Source organism: Heterodontus francisci, chromosome 41 (genome assembly GCF_036365525.1).
Source record: "Heterodontus francisci isolate sHetFra1 chromosome 41, sHetFra1.hap1, whole genome shotgun sequence".
In the NCBI taxonomy this organism is placed as follows: Eukaryota; Metazoa; Chordata; class Chondrichthyes; order Heterodontiformes; family Heterodontidae; genus Heterodontus; species Heterodontus francisci.
In genome coordinates, this window is record NC_090411.1 from 10,231,220 (window position 1) to 10,245,607 (window position 14,388).

The 14,388-nt window shown below is 49.4% G+C and overlaps 1 long non-coding RNA gene, 2 other non-coding genes and 2 pseudogenes across 3 annotated transcripts; 3 read left to right on the forward strand and 2 right to left on the reverse strand.

Annotated features, from left to right (window-relative positions):
- The first annotated feature begins 207 nt into the window (after window positions 1–207).
- LOC137353603 (uncharacterized) lies at window positions 208–1,054 on the forward strand. Its single transcript, XR_010969860.1, has 3 exons — window positions 208–322; window positions 462–523; window positions 616–1,054. It is a non-coding gene; the product is annotated as an uncharacterized lncRNA (long non-coding RNA).
- Window positions 1,055–3,507: 2,453 nt separating this feature from the next.
- On the forward strand, window positions 3,508–4,501 carry LOC137353520 (U3 small nucleolar RNA-associated protein NOL7-like; annotated as a pseudogene).
- Window positions 4,502–5,088: 587 nt separating this feature from the next.
- Window positions 5,089–5,252, forward strand: LOC137354336 (U1 spliceosomal RNA). Its single transcript, XR_010970370.1, has one exon. It is a non-coding gene; the product is annotated as a U1 spliceosomal RNA (small nuclear RNA).
- A 3,052-nt stretch (window positions 5,253–8,304) lies between these two features.
- Window positions 8,305–8,468, reverse strand: LOC137354452 (U1 spliceosomal RNA). The gene has a single exon (XR_010970445.1). It is a non-coding gene; the product is annotated as a U1 spliceosomal RNA (small nuclear RNA).
- A 598-nt stretch (window positions 8,469–9,066) lies between these two features.
- On the reverse strand, window positions 9,067–11,376 carry LOC137353521 (U3 small nucleolar RNA-associated protein NOL7-like; annotated as a pseudogene).
- Between the last annotated feature and the right edge of the window lie 3,012 nt (window positions 11,377–14,388).

Here is a 14,388-nt window from a genome sequence, read left to right on the forward strand (position 1 = left end):
ACAACCCCTACTTGACATACTATTGGCACATGCGCAAATGAAGCCTCACTGGCTGAGACCTCCTCCCCAATGGCCACTTCCTCCTGCCTCCCCAGCTACTTCCTCCCATGGCCACTTCCTCGCCCCCCCACCACCCGCCTCCTCCACCACCCACCCCACCAGCCGCCTCCTCCCACAGCTGCTTCCTCCTCTTTCTTTTCATATAAAAGATGCCTTTGAGACGACAATCCTTCCTGGTGTCTGAAACTCAAGGACAGCATTCAAGCAACGAAGGCAGTGCAGGAGAAGACACAGAAGGATAATCTTAGCCTGCAGTATCATGGTAAATACTGGAGACATGAGTGCTGCAGATTGACAGTGACAAGCTGCTTGGTCTAAATTTTGAACCATGCTTTATTGTTGCTTTAAATGGTTTTAATCTAATTTGCCAAGTGTGACATAATTTGGTATTAAATTTGCAGTGTTACTGAAGAGGAGCCCAGATTCAACCTCGATTTTTGGTTGGAATAAGCACCAGCAGGGGGTAAGTGAGATTTTCCACTTTCCATTGATATCTGCTGAGAAGCAGGACTGGATATGAGAACAATTCTTAATTGTCTTTGGTTTTTCTTCCAGGGGAAGTGTGGGAGAGAGGTCCAGTGTAGAACAGCGCATGAAATAGGATCAATGCACAGAGCAACCGTTTCATTCTCTGAAATTTGTCACCATCTGAAAATGAAACTTGCATTTTATGAATGAAGTGGACATTGGGATGCTTCTTCTCTAGCCCAGCAACTATACAAATGCCAAAAGATTCTGGTGAATTCTCAGACTTTGCGTTCTTCACATGGACAATAAACTAGTGGATTTCATTCGCCGCATGGCGCTCCACAGGAACAATCTCTTCGGTTCTGCAAACAAGAAACTCGGCCTGTTCCTTTTGCAAGAATTTTGGCAAAGCAAAATTCATCTACTCAAACAGAGCAGTGTTTCAAATGGTTTGACACAGCAATGGGGATGTTTAAATTCATGCTCTTGTGTTTGTCTTTACTTAATACTCCATTAAACTCAGAAATGCTGAAAATGTTGAGGTTACTCTGTTGATATTGCTCCCTACTTTTCAATTGCACTTGCAATATTCCAACTGTCTAGTGCCTGCTTTTGCGTACCCCTACAGGCAGTTGCAACACAGCACCACAAATCAGGACACCCACTCCGGAGAGTTCTGGAAGGTACCTCCAGAGTAGTCAAGGCACCAGAACTTTTACCTCAGCACCCTAATGGTCTGCTCAAAATCGTGATTCTCATGACAGCATTGGTTTCATTATGAGTGCTGGCCACAAGTTTGTTGGAGGGGAGACATTAGCCAGGTGTACAGCAGATGTCTCATCCTCCAGCATCCGTTCTCTGGTTTGACATGGTGACTGAAAGACATCATAATGTTTCCAGGATAACTGGCATTCACCACCTATGATCAGCTGGGCAGGGTTGTAGGCCAACTGTAGTGCAGTAGCCTCTACTGAGCAAATGGAGTCTCGGACTGGAATTTTACCTGCTCAAAACGGGCGTCCGAGGTGAAAAATGGCAGTCGATATCAGGTCCCCGACATTATTACTCCCAATCACCATTTGACATGGGTCGGACGGTGGGAGAGATTGAGGTGCTGATCGCTGTCCACTTTGCAGCAATTAAGGGCCAATTGACATAGTCTAGAATTCAATTGACAGCCATTTTACGTCAGCTGTCACATTTTGTGCCTGGCAAACGAGTCAAACGGGGAGTTGGGAACTCGGCAGCTTTGAAAGAGCGGCAACCAGTGTATCTGTGAAGGAGTTGGAGGTACTGTTTTTTTATTACACTTTGATAGATTTGTGTGCTGTTTTGAAGGTTGGGACTGTTTTTGCTGGTTCACCAGGGTTCACCTGAGTGATTGAAACTCCTGGTTGGGCCACAGCATCACTGATTTATTCTGTGTAGGAGAGGGGGGGTTCTGAGTGCCTGTCCTTGCAGCAGACTGCAAATACCTGTCCTCAGAACATCTTTGGGACACTGCAGCCATGGGAATTGTCCACTCTGGAGGCAGCTCACCTCTTGAGGAAGACTTCGCCACAAAGAGGGACAGGAGGGCAAATGTCCAGTGAAATCAGCAATCTGCTGGCCAAGTGCAGCCTGGTAATGGGGGAGGGGCAGAAGGTCACAGAGTGCGCCAGGAGCAACCACCTGTGAGGAAATGAGCCTACCCAGCAGGCAGGGTCTATTGCCCGCGATTGAGCCTTCTTCAAATGTCACAGCGCCAGTGCCGAAGACATCACCTGTCCCGAGAGACTGTCACATCCCTGAGATGCTGGCAGCAGAGGTCGCTTCCAACTGCGTGGGTGGCCATCCAACGGCAGCCCCACTGAAGCTAACAGTCACTCTGAACTTCTATGCATCAGGTCCTTCCTGGCCTCATCAGGAGTGTGCAATCATCAGCGCATCACTACATTGCTACATTACCACTGCAGGTGGTAACTGATACCATATTCAGGCATGCCAACAGGTTCATCAGGTTCCAGACAGACTCCGCCAGTCAGGCTGAGAGCACCAGAGGATTCAGCACTGTCGCTGGGTTCCCCGTGGTCCAAGGAGTCATTGATTGCACACATGTGGCCATTCGAGCACCTACAGGTCAATCAGGGCCTTCATTAATCGAAAGGGGTTTCATTCAATGAATGTGCAACTTGTCTGTGATCACTGTATATTGCAAGTGTGTGCTCGTTATCCTGGAAGCAGTCACGGTGCATTCATTCTCCAGAACTCCCAGGCGCCAGCACTATTCAGCACCCCTCCACCCAGCCCCCCCGAGTGCCTGCAAGGATGGATACTTGGTGACAGGGGATACCCGCTGACGACATGGCTGATGACACCAGTGAGGAACCCACAGAATGAAGCAGAGGAACGGTACAATGCAAGCCATGCGACCACCAGAGTCACGATTGAGCAGACCATGGGTCTTCTGAAAATGAGATTTAAGTATCTCAATCGCTCAGGTGGTGCCCTACAGTACTCGCCAGCAAGGGTATGTTGCATTGTTGTCGTCTGCTGTGCCTTACATAACCTGGTGCTGCAGTGGAGGGGGAGGGGGGGAAGAGGGGAAGAGACCCTGGAAGATGACGACGACGTTGTTCAGCACGAGGCATCCTCAGATGAGGATGTTGAAACAGCTGAGGATGAGGAGTAGGGGGCACAGCCACCTGAATAGCAGGGGGAGGGAACTGGAGGTTTGCAGGAGTTGAGTAGCTCTATTCCTTCTTCTAATATGCTGCTCCGCCAAACATCCTACTTGCTGCAGGTAAGCCTCTCAGAGCCAGTGAGGTTGCTGAAAGTCCTTTTAAATGGCTTTCAGCACCTTCTTCCGGCTCCAGCTCCGCCCCCGACACTCACCCTCCCACCCGTGCCCTTTTCTGTCATTGGTATTCTTTCAGGTTGTCCTGATGAGTGCAAGAAGAAAAGCTTCGACAAAATGTCTCTGTCTTCTTCAACCGTTTAATGTGGCTTCTCCTCACATCATTTACCGGCTATGTGGACAATGATCATACTGCAGAGAGTAAGATAGATTGCAAAGCCAGAGTTAAACAAAGGGAGGTGGGTTTGCTCCCTTTGGGAAACCGGTGAAATATTTCAAGCAAAGGCAGTGAATGTGACAAGTGAGGAAGACTTGACGGCCAGAACTCGCTCCCTACGTCCCTATTGGTGTTGAGGTGCAAAACTTGAAAAGTGCTTTTTCGAAGGCATCAGATTGTGAACGGTGTTTGAAAGGAAGAGAAGCCAAGCATTTCCTTCCTTTGTTTGCAATGTCTACGTCTAGGGATTTCTTTCCGGAAAACGCCTCGCGGCCTGAAGGAGAATGGCATGGAAGTTGGTTCTGTGAAGAGTCAAGAGAGCCGGGAAATGTTGGCCGAGATCAGCCCAGAGGAAGAGGACGAAGCGCCGGAGGAGGTGACTTTCAGCAGCGCCCGGGAGGAAGCTGAAAAGAGCATGAAAGCGCCGCTGGAGAGCGTGAGGAGAGACAAAGCTTTGCTGAAGGAGAAAAGAAGAAGAAAGGAGCAATTATTCAAAGAGCAAAAGAAGCGCAAGTCGCTTCCAGATGGCATTCTTTAAGAGATTACTTCAGTCCGAGAAAAGAATGACCAGGCACCTGACTCAAGTAAAGAAGGTGATGATTGTAATTCTGTGCAGCAACCTGAGGAAGATAGTGGATTGAAGGAAGATGTTGAAGAATGTGTGGATACCAGATGGAAGGAGAGCTCCATGGCCATTCCATTAAAGGATCAAGGCCAAACAAAGCAGCAGGTTGAAAATGCCAGATTAATGATCGACTGTATGGCCCAGGCAGCAGGAGAGGCAGTGTCAATGAATACTTCTCACTTGCAAACAAGAAAGCTCAACAGAAAAAACCAGCAATGCAGTTTGTCAACAAATCCTGGGGAGCAGAACTTCAACAAAAATCTGGAAAGTTTCGAAAGTTGTAGATTCAGCATCATGGTGTGACTGCAAGATGAGAGAATGGAACTCGTGAGAAAACTAAAATCTACACGGGCTCTTAAACAGATGAAATGGGAGGTTTCTTTGGCTGGAAGCAAACTCTGAATTTAGTACATTAATGCTAACCTTCAAGAGGAAGCTCTTTGTCATTTGTGCAGTTAATAGTCCATTGGTTTGAACCGTGTCTTTTGTTATTATACTCAAGGACAGCTGTTAAGATTTGTTTCTGTATAAAGAAGGAAGATTGCTTGAGACTGTTCTAATGTATATAATCTCTAATCTTTCTAAAATATTTAATGGACATGAAAAAAAAGCCTCGCGGCCTGAAGGAAGGCAGCTGAGGGAGGGGGAGGGTGCTGATTTCCTATTAAGGGCATTATGCAAATAGCATTGCAGGCTCTGGATCCGTGCGGCATTTTGTCGGAAGGTGTAATGAATGATAGAGTGCAATATTTGCCAAGAACTGACATGTGCGAAGAGCAGCAGATTGTGAATGGAGTGTCAAGGTGATGTGTAAAAACGGAGTGTTTGAGACCGTAAGAGGTGGTGTGTGATGTCAGGTGGCAGTGTGTGATGCTATTTAGCATACTTACCTGGCAGGGGAGAGACCATGATCAAGAAGGTGGTTCTCCCAGGACGAGGCTAGCCCATTGCACTTCGGGTGTGCTGACGCCTGCGATGTCCCCAAATGCGGGATACTCGACTGCAAAATTTGTGGTAGTGGGGGACTGCGTTCGCGCTCTCCCCTGGTTTTGCAAAGCAAAATTAGATTTTACTGTGTTTTGCTCTATTTCCGACGTGGTTGTTTTTTCTTTTTGTTTTTATAATTCCCTACTCACTTATAACAGCCCTTCAAAACACTCCCACAGGGGATGCTGAGACCAAGTGGGCCCACATCAGAGACGCCATCTATGAGTCAGCTTTGACCACCTACGGCAAAAGTGCGAAGAGAAATGTCGACTGGTTTCAATCTCATACTGAAGAGCTGGAACCTGTCATAGCCGCTAAGCGCATTGCACTTTTGAACTACAAGAAAGCCCCCAGCGATTTAACATCCGCAGCACTTAAAGCAGCCAGAAGTACTGCACTAAGGACAGCTAGGCGTTGCGCAAACGACTACTGGCAACACCTATGCAGTCATATTCAGCTGGCCTCAGACACCGGAAACATCAGAGGAATGTATGATGGCATGAAGAGAGCTCTTGGGCCAACCATCAAGAAGATCACCCCCCTCAAATCTAAATCGGGGGACATAATCACTGACCAACGCAAACAGATGGACCGCTGGGTTGAGCACTACCTAGAACTGTACTCCAGGGAGAATGCTGTCACTGAGACTGCCCTCAATGCAGCCCAGCCTCTACCAGTCATGGATGAGCTGGACATACAGCCAACCAAATCGGAACTCAGTGATGCCATTGATTCCCTAGCCAGCGGAAAAGCCCCTGGGAAGGACAGCATTACCCCTGAAATAATCAAGAGTGCCAAGCCTGCTATACTCTCAGCACTACATGAACTGCTATGCCTGTGCTGGGACGAGGGAGCAGTACCCCAGGACATGCGCGATGCCAACATCATCACCCTCTATAAAAACAAAGGTGACCGCGGTGACTGCAACAACTACCGTGGAATCTCCCTGCTCAGCATAGTGGGGAAAGTCTTTGCTCGAGTCGCTCCGAACAGGCTCCAGAAGCTGGCCGAGCGCGTCTACCCTGAGGCACAGTGTGGCTTTCGTGCAGAGAGATCGACTATTGACATGCTGTTCTCCCTTCGTCAGATACAGGAGAAATGCCGTGAACAGCAGATGCCCCTCTACATTGCTTTCATTGATCTCACCAAAGCCTTTGACCTCGTCAGCAGACGTGGTCTCTTCAGACTACTAGAAAAGATCGGATGTCCACCAAAGCTACTAAGTATCATCACCTCATTCCATGACAATATGAAAGGCACAATTCAACATGGTGGCTCCTCATCAGAGCCCTTTCCTATCCTGAGTGGTGTGAAACAGGGCTGTGTTCTCGCACCCACACTTTTTGGGATTTTCTTCTCCCTGCTGCTTTCACATGCGTTCAAATCCTCTGAAGAAGGAATTTTCCTCCACACAAGATCAGGGGGCAGGTTGTTCAACCTTGCCCGTCTAAGAGCGAAGTCCAAAGTACGGAAAGTCCTCATCAGAGAACTCCTCTTTGCTGACGATGCTGCTTTAACATCTCACACTGAAGAATGCCTGCAGAGTCTCATCGACAGGTTTGCGTCTGCCTGCAATGAATTTGGCCTAACCATCAGCCTCAAGAAAACGAACATCATGGGGCAGGATGTCAGAAATGCTCCATCCATCAATATTGGCGACCACGCTCTGGAAGTGGTTCAAGAGTTCACCTACCTAGGCTCAACTATCACCAGTAACCTGTCTCTAGATGCAGAAATCAACAAGCGCATGGGTAAGGCTTCCACTGCTATGTCCAGACTGGCCAAGAGAGTGTGGGAAAATGGCGCACTGACACGGAACACAAAAGTCCGAGTGTATCAGGCCTGTGTCCTCAGTACCTTGCTCTACGGCAGCGAGGCCTGGACAACGTATGCCAGCCAAGAGCGACGTCTCAATTCATTCCATCTTCGCTGCCTTCGGAGAATACTTGGCATCAGGTGGCAGGACTATATCTCCAACACAGAAGTCCTTGAAGCGGCCAACACCCCCAGCTTATACACACTACTGAGTCAGCGGCGCTTGAGATGGCTTGGCCATGTGAGCCGCATGGAAGATGGCAGGATCCCCAAAGACACATTGTACAGCGAGCTCGCCACTGGTATCAGACCCACCGGCCGTCCATGTCTCCGTTATAAAGACGTCTGCAAACGTGACATGAAATCGTGTGACATTGATCACAAGTCGTGGGAGTCAGTTGCCAGCATTCGCCAGAGCTGGCGGGCAGCCATAAAGACAGGGCTAAATTGTGGCGAGTCGAAGAGACTTAGTAGTTGGCAGGAAAAAAGAGAGGCGCAAGGGGAGAGCCAACTGTGCAACAGCCCCAACAAACAAATTTCTCTGCAGCACCTGTGGAAGAGCCTGTCACTCCAGAATTGGCCTTTATAGCCACTCCAGGCGCTGCTCCACAAACCACTGACCACCTCCAGGCGCATATCCATTGTCTCTCGAGATAAGGAGGCCCAAAAGAAACTCTTTTATCTGTTCGCCACGCGTTCAGCCTGTCGTATCAGCATTCTTTCTCTCCATTGTGCCTAGCAACCTGCTATGCTTCCCCACTCCTACCCTGCGCCACACTGCTCACCCGACCCATCTTGCACTTTATCGCCACGTACAAAATGGACCCTGTCTGCACTTTTCCACGAAGGAGAGGTGGTAGGGCGGAGTGGAAGTGGATGGAGCATTCTGGGGCAATGTGGGCAGACCAGACCCATCCCTGGCAAGATGGGGGCCAGATAGAAGGTGAGCAGGTAGTGAGACTTGGCACAGAAAAGTGGGGCAAGCTTCATGTTGAGGTTTGAAGATGGTGTCTGTGCAGACAGGGTCCATTTTGTACGTGGCGATAAAGTGCAAGATGGGTCGGGTGAGCAGCGTGGCGCAGGGCAGGAGTGGGGAAGCATTTCGAGTAAGAACGTGAGCATGTGGCAGCTGATGAGCAGGTCGCTGGGCACAATGGAGAGAAAAAATGCTGATACGACGTGCTGAACGCGTGGCGAACAGAAAAGATTAGGGAATTATTAAGACAACAAGAAGAAAAAACAAACACGTCGGAAATAGAGCAAAACACAGTAAAATCTAATTTTGCTTTGCAAAACCAGGGGAGAGCGCGAACGCAGTCCCCCACTACCACAAATTTTGCAGTCGAGTATCCCGCATTTGGGGACATCGCAGGCGTCAGCACACCCGAAGTGCAATGGGCTAGCCTCGTCCTGGGAGAACCACCTTCTTGATCATGGTCTCTCCCCTGCCAGGTAAGTATGCTAAATAGCATCACACACTGCCACCTGACATCACACACCACCTCTTACGGTCTCAAACACTCCGTTTTTACACATCACCTTGACACTCCATTCACAATCTGCTGCTCTTCGCACATGTCAGTTCTTGGCAAATATTGCACTCTATCATTCATTACACCTTCCGACAAAATGCCGCACGGATCCAGAGCCTGCAATGCTATTTGCATAATGCCCTTAATAGGAAATCAGCACCCTCCCCCTCCCTCAGCTGCCTTCCTTCAGGCCGCGAGGCTTTTTTTTCATGTCCATTAAATATTTTAGAAAGATTAGAGATTATATACATTAGAACAGTCTCAAGCAATCTTCCTTCTTTATACAGAAACAAATCTTAACAGCTGTCCTTGAGTATAATAACAAAAGACACGGTTCAAACCAATGGACTATTAACTGCACAAATGACAAAGAGCTTCCTCTTGAAGGTTAGCATTAATGTACTAAATTCAGAGTTTGCTTCCAGCCAAAGAAACCTCCCATTTCATCTGTTTAAGAGCCCGTGTAGATTTTAGTTTTCTCACGAGTTCCATTCTCTCATCTTGCAGTCACACCATGATGCTGAATCTACAACTTTCGAAACTTTCCAGATTTTTGTTTAAGCTCTGCTCCCCAGGATTTGTTGACAAATTGCATTGCTGGTTTTTTCTGTTGAGCTTTCTTGTTTGCAAGTGAGAAGTATTCATTGACACTGCCTCTCCTGCTGCCTGGGCCATACAGTCGATCATTAATCTGGCATTTTCAACCTGCTGCTTTGTTTGGCCTTGATCCTTTAATGGAATGGCCATGGAGCTCTCCTTCCATCTGGTATCCACACATTCTTCAACATCTTCCTTCAATCCACTATCTTCCTCAGGTTGCTGCACAGAATTACAATCATCACCTTCTTTACTTGAGTCAGGTGCCTGGTCATTCTTTTCTCGGACTGAAGTAATCTCTTAAAGAATGCCATCTGGAAGCGACTTGCGCTTCTTTTGCTCTTTGAATAATTGCTCCTTTCTTCTTCTTTTCTCCTTCAGCAAAGCTTTGTCTCTCCTCACGCTCTCCAGCGGCGCTTTCATGCTCTTTTCAGCTTCCTCCCGGGCGCTGCTGAAAGTCACCTCCTCCGGCGCTTCGTCCTCTTCCTCTGGGCTGATCTCGGCCAACATTTCCCGGCTCTCTTGACTCTTCACAGAACCAACTTCCATGCCATTCTCCTTCAGGCCGCGAGGCGTTTTCCGGAAAGAAATCCCTAGACGTAGACATTGCAAACAAAGGAAGGAAATGCTTGGCTTCTCTTCCTTTCAAACACCGTTCACAATCTGATGCCTTCGAAAAAGCACTTTTCAAGTTTTGCACCTCAACACCAATAGGGACGTAGGGAGCGAGTTCTGGCCGTCAAGTCTTCCTCACTTGTCACATTCGCTGCCTTTGCTTGAAATATTTCACCGGTTTCCCAAAGGGAGCAAACCCACCTCCCTTTGTTTAAGTCTGGCTTTGCAATCTATCTTACTCTCTGCAGTATGATCATTGCCCACATAGCCGGTAAATGATGTGAGGAGAAGCCACATTCAAAGGTTGAAGAAGACAGAGACATTTTAGATTAGAGATACAGCACTGAAACAGGCCCTTCGGCCCACCGAGTCTGTGCCGAACATCAACCACCCATTTATACTAATCCTGCACTAATCCCCTATTCCTACCAAACATCCCCACCTGTCCCTATATTTCTCTACCACCTACCTATACTAGTGACAATTTATAATGGCCAATTTACCTATCAACCTGCAAGTCTTTTGGCTTGTGGGAGGAAACCGGAGCACCCGGAGAAAACCCACGCAGACACAGGGAGAACTTGCAAACTCCACACAGGCAGTACCCGGAATCGAACCCGGGTCCCTGGAGCTGTGAGGCTGCAGTGCTAACCACTGCGCCACTGTGCCGCTTTTCTTCTTGCACTCATCAGGACAACCTGAAAGAATACCAATGTAAGGGAAGCAACAAATTAATACTGTATAAGAAGAGACTGCTGATCGGTTGGCAAGTGGACTCTGATTGGTAGAGGCGTTGACAGTTTTATGGTGACTGACAGTTAACTGCCAAGCTTTGTTTGAAATTTGTGTGGCGCATTTGCATGTACTGGAAGCTACATATATTAATACACAGGGCCCTGTTCTTTGCAGACAGAAAGAACATGTATACACACTGCGCCTATTTCAGGTAAACAAAATATGTGACAGCCATTTGCTGCTTCATTCCTCAGGGCAATGCCTTGACCAATCAGAGTCAACCTGCCCGCTTTAAATTTCAAACAAAGCTTGGCAGTTAACTGTCAGTCACCATAAACTGGTGCATTCTGCACGGCAACGCCTCTACCAATCACAGTCCACTTGCCAACCAATCAGCACTCTCTGCTCATACAGTATAAATTTGTTGCTTCCCTTATGCTTGCGAGTTGTCCTGATGAGTGCAAGACGAAAAGCTTTGACAAAATTTCTCTGTTTTCAGCAATATTCAGGTTGTAGACACGCATGGGAAATAACCCGCACCAACAGAACAGGCGACAGAGCCAACGTGTTGCTGTCCATTGCTGCATCCAGGAGGTGACTGAGGCCGGAATTTTACTTGTCCCGGTGGGTCCACGTTCCCGGAGGCAGAAGCAGGTGCCAAGGTTGCTCCCGCTCCGCGCTCAGCTGCCACGGCGATCGAGCGCTAAGTGACCAATTAGTGGCTCGGCAGTGTATTTATGACAGAAAAGGGCACGGGTGGGAGGGTGAGTGTCGGGGGCGGAGCTGGAGCCGGAAGAAGGTGCTGAAAGCCATTTAAAAGGGCTTTCAGCAACCTCACTGGCTCTGAGAGGCTTACCTGCAGCAAGTAGGATGTTTGGAGGAGCAGCATATTAGAAGAAGGTATACAGCTGCCTGAGGGTGAAAGGAGTGCAACAGGAATTAAAGGGGTCACCCCTCCAGTAAACATGAATATACCAGAGAGAGACCAGAACCCGCTTGCGGCAATGGCAGAGAGATGCCACCGCATGGCACCTAGGTTCTCTGAAGACTCCCTGCATGTCCTCCTCCAGGGGGCTGAGGCAAGGCAGGAGGCCCTCTTCCCATCAGACGGAAGGAGGAGGCCTCCCCAAGTCACCAAGAAGGCGTGGCTGGAGGTAGCGGAGGGGGTCAGCAGCCGCGGAGTAGTGAGGACACGGCTCCAGTGCCGCAAGCGGGTCAATGACTTCTGTGCTCTGCCAGGGTAAGGGGCATTCCGCAGTCATCGCAGCTTTTAACTGATACGGGAGGGTCACTGGGTGCTGATGCTGCAAAGTCAAAGCCATCCATCTTCAGTGATTGGCTGCATCCCTGCCTTGGGCCGTATACTGGGCACATCTGAGATACACATTGATGCAGAGGTGTGCCATCCATGCACCTCAATGGCATTGGTTCCAGATGCAGCATGCAGCACGAGGGGTGAGTGGGTGCTCTTTCAAGTCAAGGGACTGAACTAATTGCCAAGTGTCTCCACAGGAGAAGAGGGCCCGGACCGATGGCGGGGTGGCCAACCCAACATCCCTCTGAGGTCAGCAGGGAGGCCAAATCGAGCTTTAAGAGGGCACAGGAGCAACAGCAGAATGCATATGGGGACTCCTCTCCGGGCACTCCTGATACATTCCGAAGCTCTTTGTCCCTCAGCCAGTGACGACATCACCTCATAATCCCAGGGTGTCTGAGGGTGGTCCTGAGACTGCTCAGGGTCACCTCAACAGGCCAGGGCCCTCACGACCTCGGGCAGGCAGAGGACACCCGCCAAAGTCATCCAAAGCCACAGGGCAGCCTGAACAGCCACCTGCCTCTGCCGTGACTGGCTGCGAGGGGTCGTCCACATGTGTGAGCACTCGCAAACGTTTCAAACTATCAGAACGGCGGTGTCACAATTTGTAAATATTTATTTGCTGTTATACTTCATGGAAAATTGTTACATTTTTCACTTGGCATTTTCATCTGTCATAAGTCGACGCTGATGTTTTAGGCCATCTTGTTCTGCATGAGATGGAGACTTGGGGAGGTGGTGTATTCGGGCCTTGTGGTGTTTGAGGGAAAGGCAGGCCATTGCAGCTGAGATTTCCACCAGCAGGTGAGTGCTTCTGTGCTTCCAGCTGATGAGAATGCCTCATTTCACACGGACATGTCAGTCACTGGGTGACGAGCCTCCGTTCAGGAAAAACTCCTGAGTATTAGAGCCTCCTGGGACTCCCTTGTACTCAACTCCTGCAAACCTCCAGCTCCCTCCCCCTGCTATTCAGGTGGCTGTGCCCCCTCCTCCTCATCCTCAGCCATTTCAACATCCTCGTCTGAGGATGCCTCGCGCTGAACAACGTCGTCGTCATCTTCCAGCGTCTCTTCCCCTCTTCCCCCCGCTCCCCCTCCACTGCAGAACCAGGTTATGTAAGGCACAGCAGACGACAACAATGCAACATACCCTTGCTGGCGAGTACTGTAGGGCACCACCTGAGCGATTGAGATACTTAAATCTCATTTTCAGAAGACCCATGGTCTGCTCAATCGTGACTCTGGTGGTCGCATGGCTTGCATTGTACCGTTCCTCTGCTTCATTCTGTGGGTTCCTCACTGGTGTCATCAGCCATGTCTTCAGCGGGTATCCCCTGTCACCAAGTATCCATCCTTGCAGGCACTCGGGGGGGCTGGGTGGAGGGGTGCTGAATAGTGCTGGCGCCTGGGAGTTCTGGAGAATGAATGCACCGTGACTGCTTCCAGGATAACGAGCACACACTTGCAATATACAGTGATCACAGACAAGTTGCACATTCATTGAATGAAACCCCTTTCGATTAATGAAGGCCCTGATTGACCTGTAGGTGCTCGAATGGCCACATGTGTGCAATCAATGACTCCTTGGACCACGGGGAACCCAGCGACGGTGCTGAATCCTCTGGTGCTCTCAGCCTGACTGGCGGAGTCTGTCTGGAACCTGATGAACCTGTTGGCATGCCTGAATATGGTATCAGTTACCACCTGTAGTGGTAATGTAGCAATGTAGTGATGCGCTGATGATTGCACACTCCTGATGAGGCCAGGAAGGACCTGATGCATAGAAGTTCAGAGCGACTGTTAGCTTCAGTGGGGCTGACGTTGGATGGCCACCCACACAGTTGGAAGCGACCTCTGCTGCCAGCATCTCAGGGATGTGCCAGTCTCTCGGGACAGGTGCAGTTTTGGGAACTGGTGCTCTGACATTTGAAGAAGGCTCAATCGCGGGCAATAGACCCTGCCTGCTGGGTAGGCTCATTTCCTCACAGGTGGTTGCTCCTGGCGCACTCTGTGACCTTCTGCCCCTCCCCCATTACCAGGCTGCACTTGGCCAGCAGGTTGCTGATTACACTGGACATTTGCCCTCCTGTCCCTCTTTGTGGCGTAGTCTTCCTCAAGAGGTGAGCTGCCTCCAGAGTGGACAATTCCCATGGCTGCAGTGTCCCAAAGATGTTCTGAGGACAGGTATTTGCAGTCTGCTGCAAGGACAGGCACTCAGAACCCTCCCTCTCCTACACAGAATAAATCAGTGATGCTGTGGCCCTACCAGGAGTTTCAATCACTCAGGTGAACCCTGGTGAACCAGCAAAAACAGTCCCAACCTTCAAAACAGCACACAAATCTATCAGAGTGTAATAAAAAAACAGTACCTCCAACTCCTTCACAGATACACTGGTTGCCGCTCTTTCAAAGCTGCCGAGTTCCCAACTCCCCGTTTGACTCGTTTGCCAGGCACAAAATGTGACAGCTGACGTAAAATGGCTGTCAATTGAATTCTAGACTATCTCAATTGGCCCTTAATTGCTGCAAAGTGGACAGCGATCAGCACCTCAATCTCTCCCACCGTCCGACCCATGTCAAATGCTGA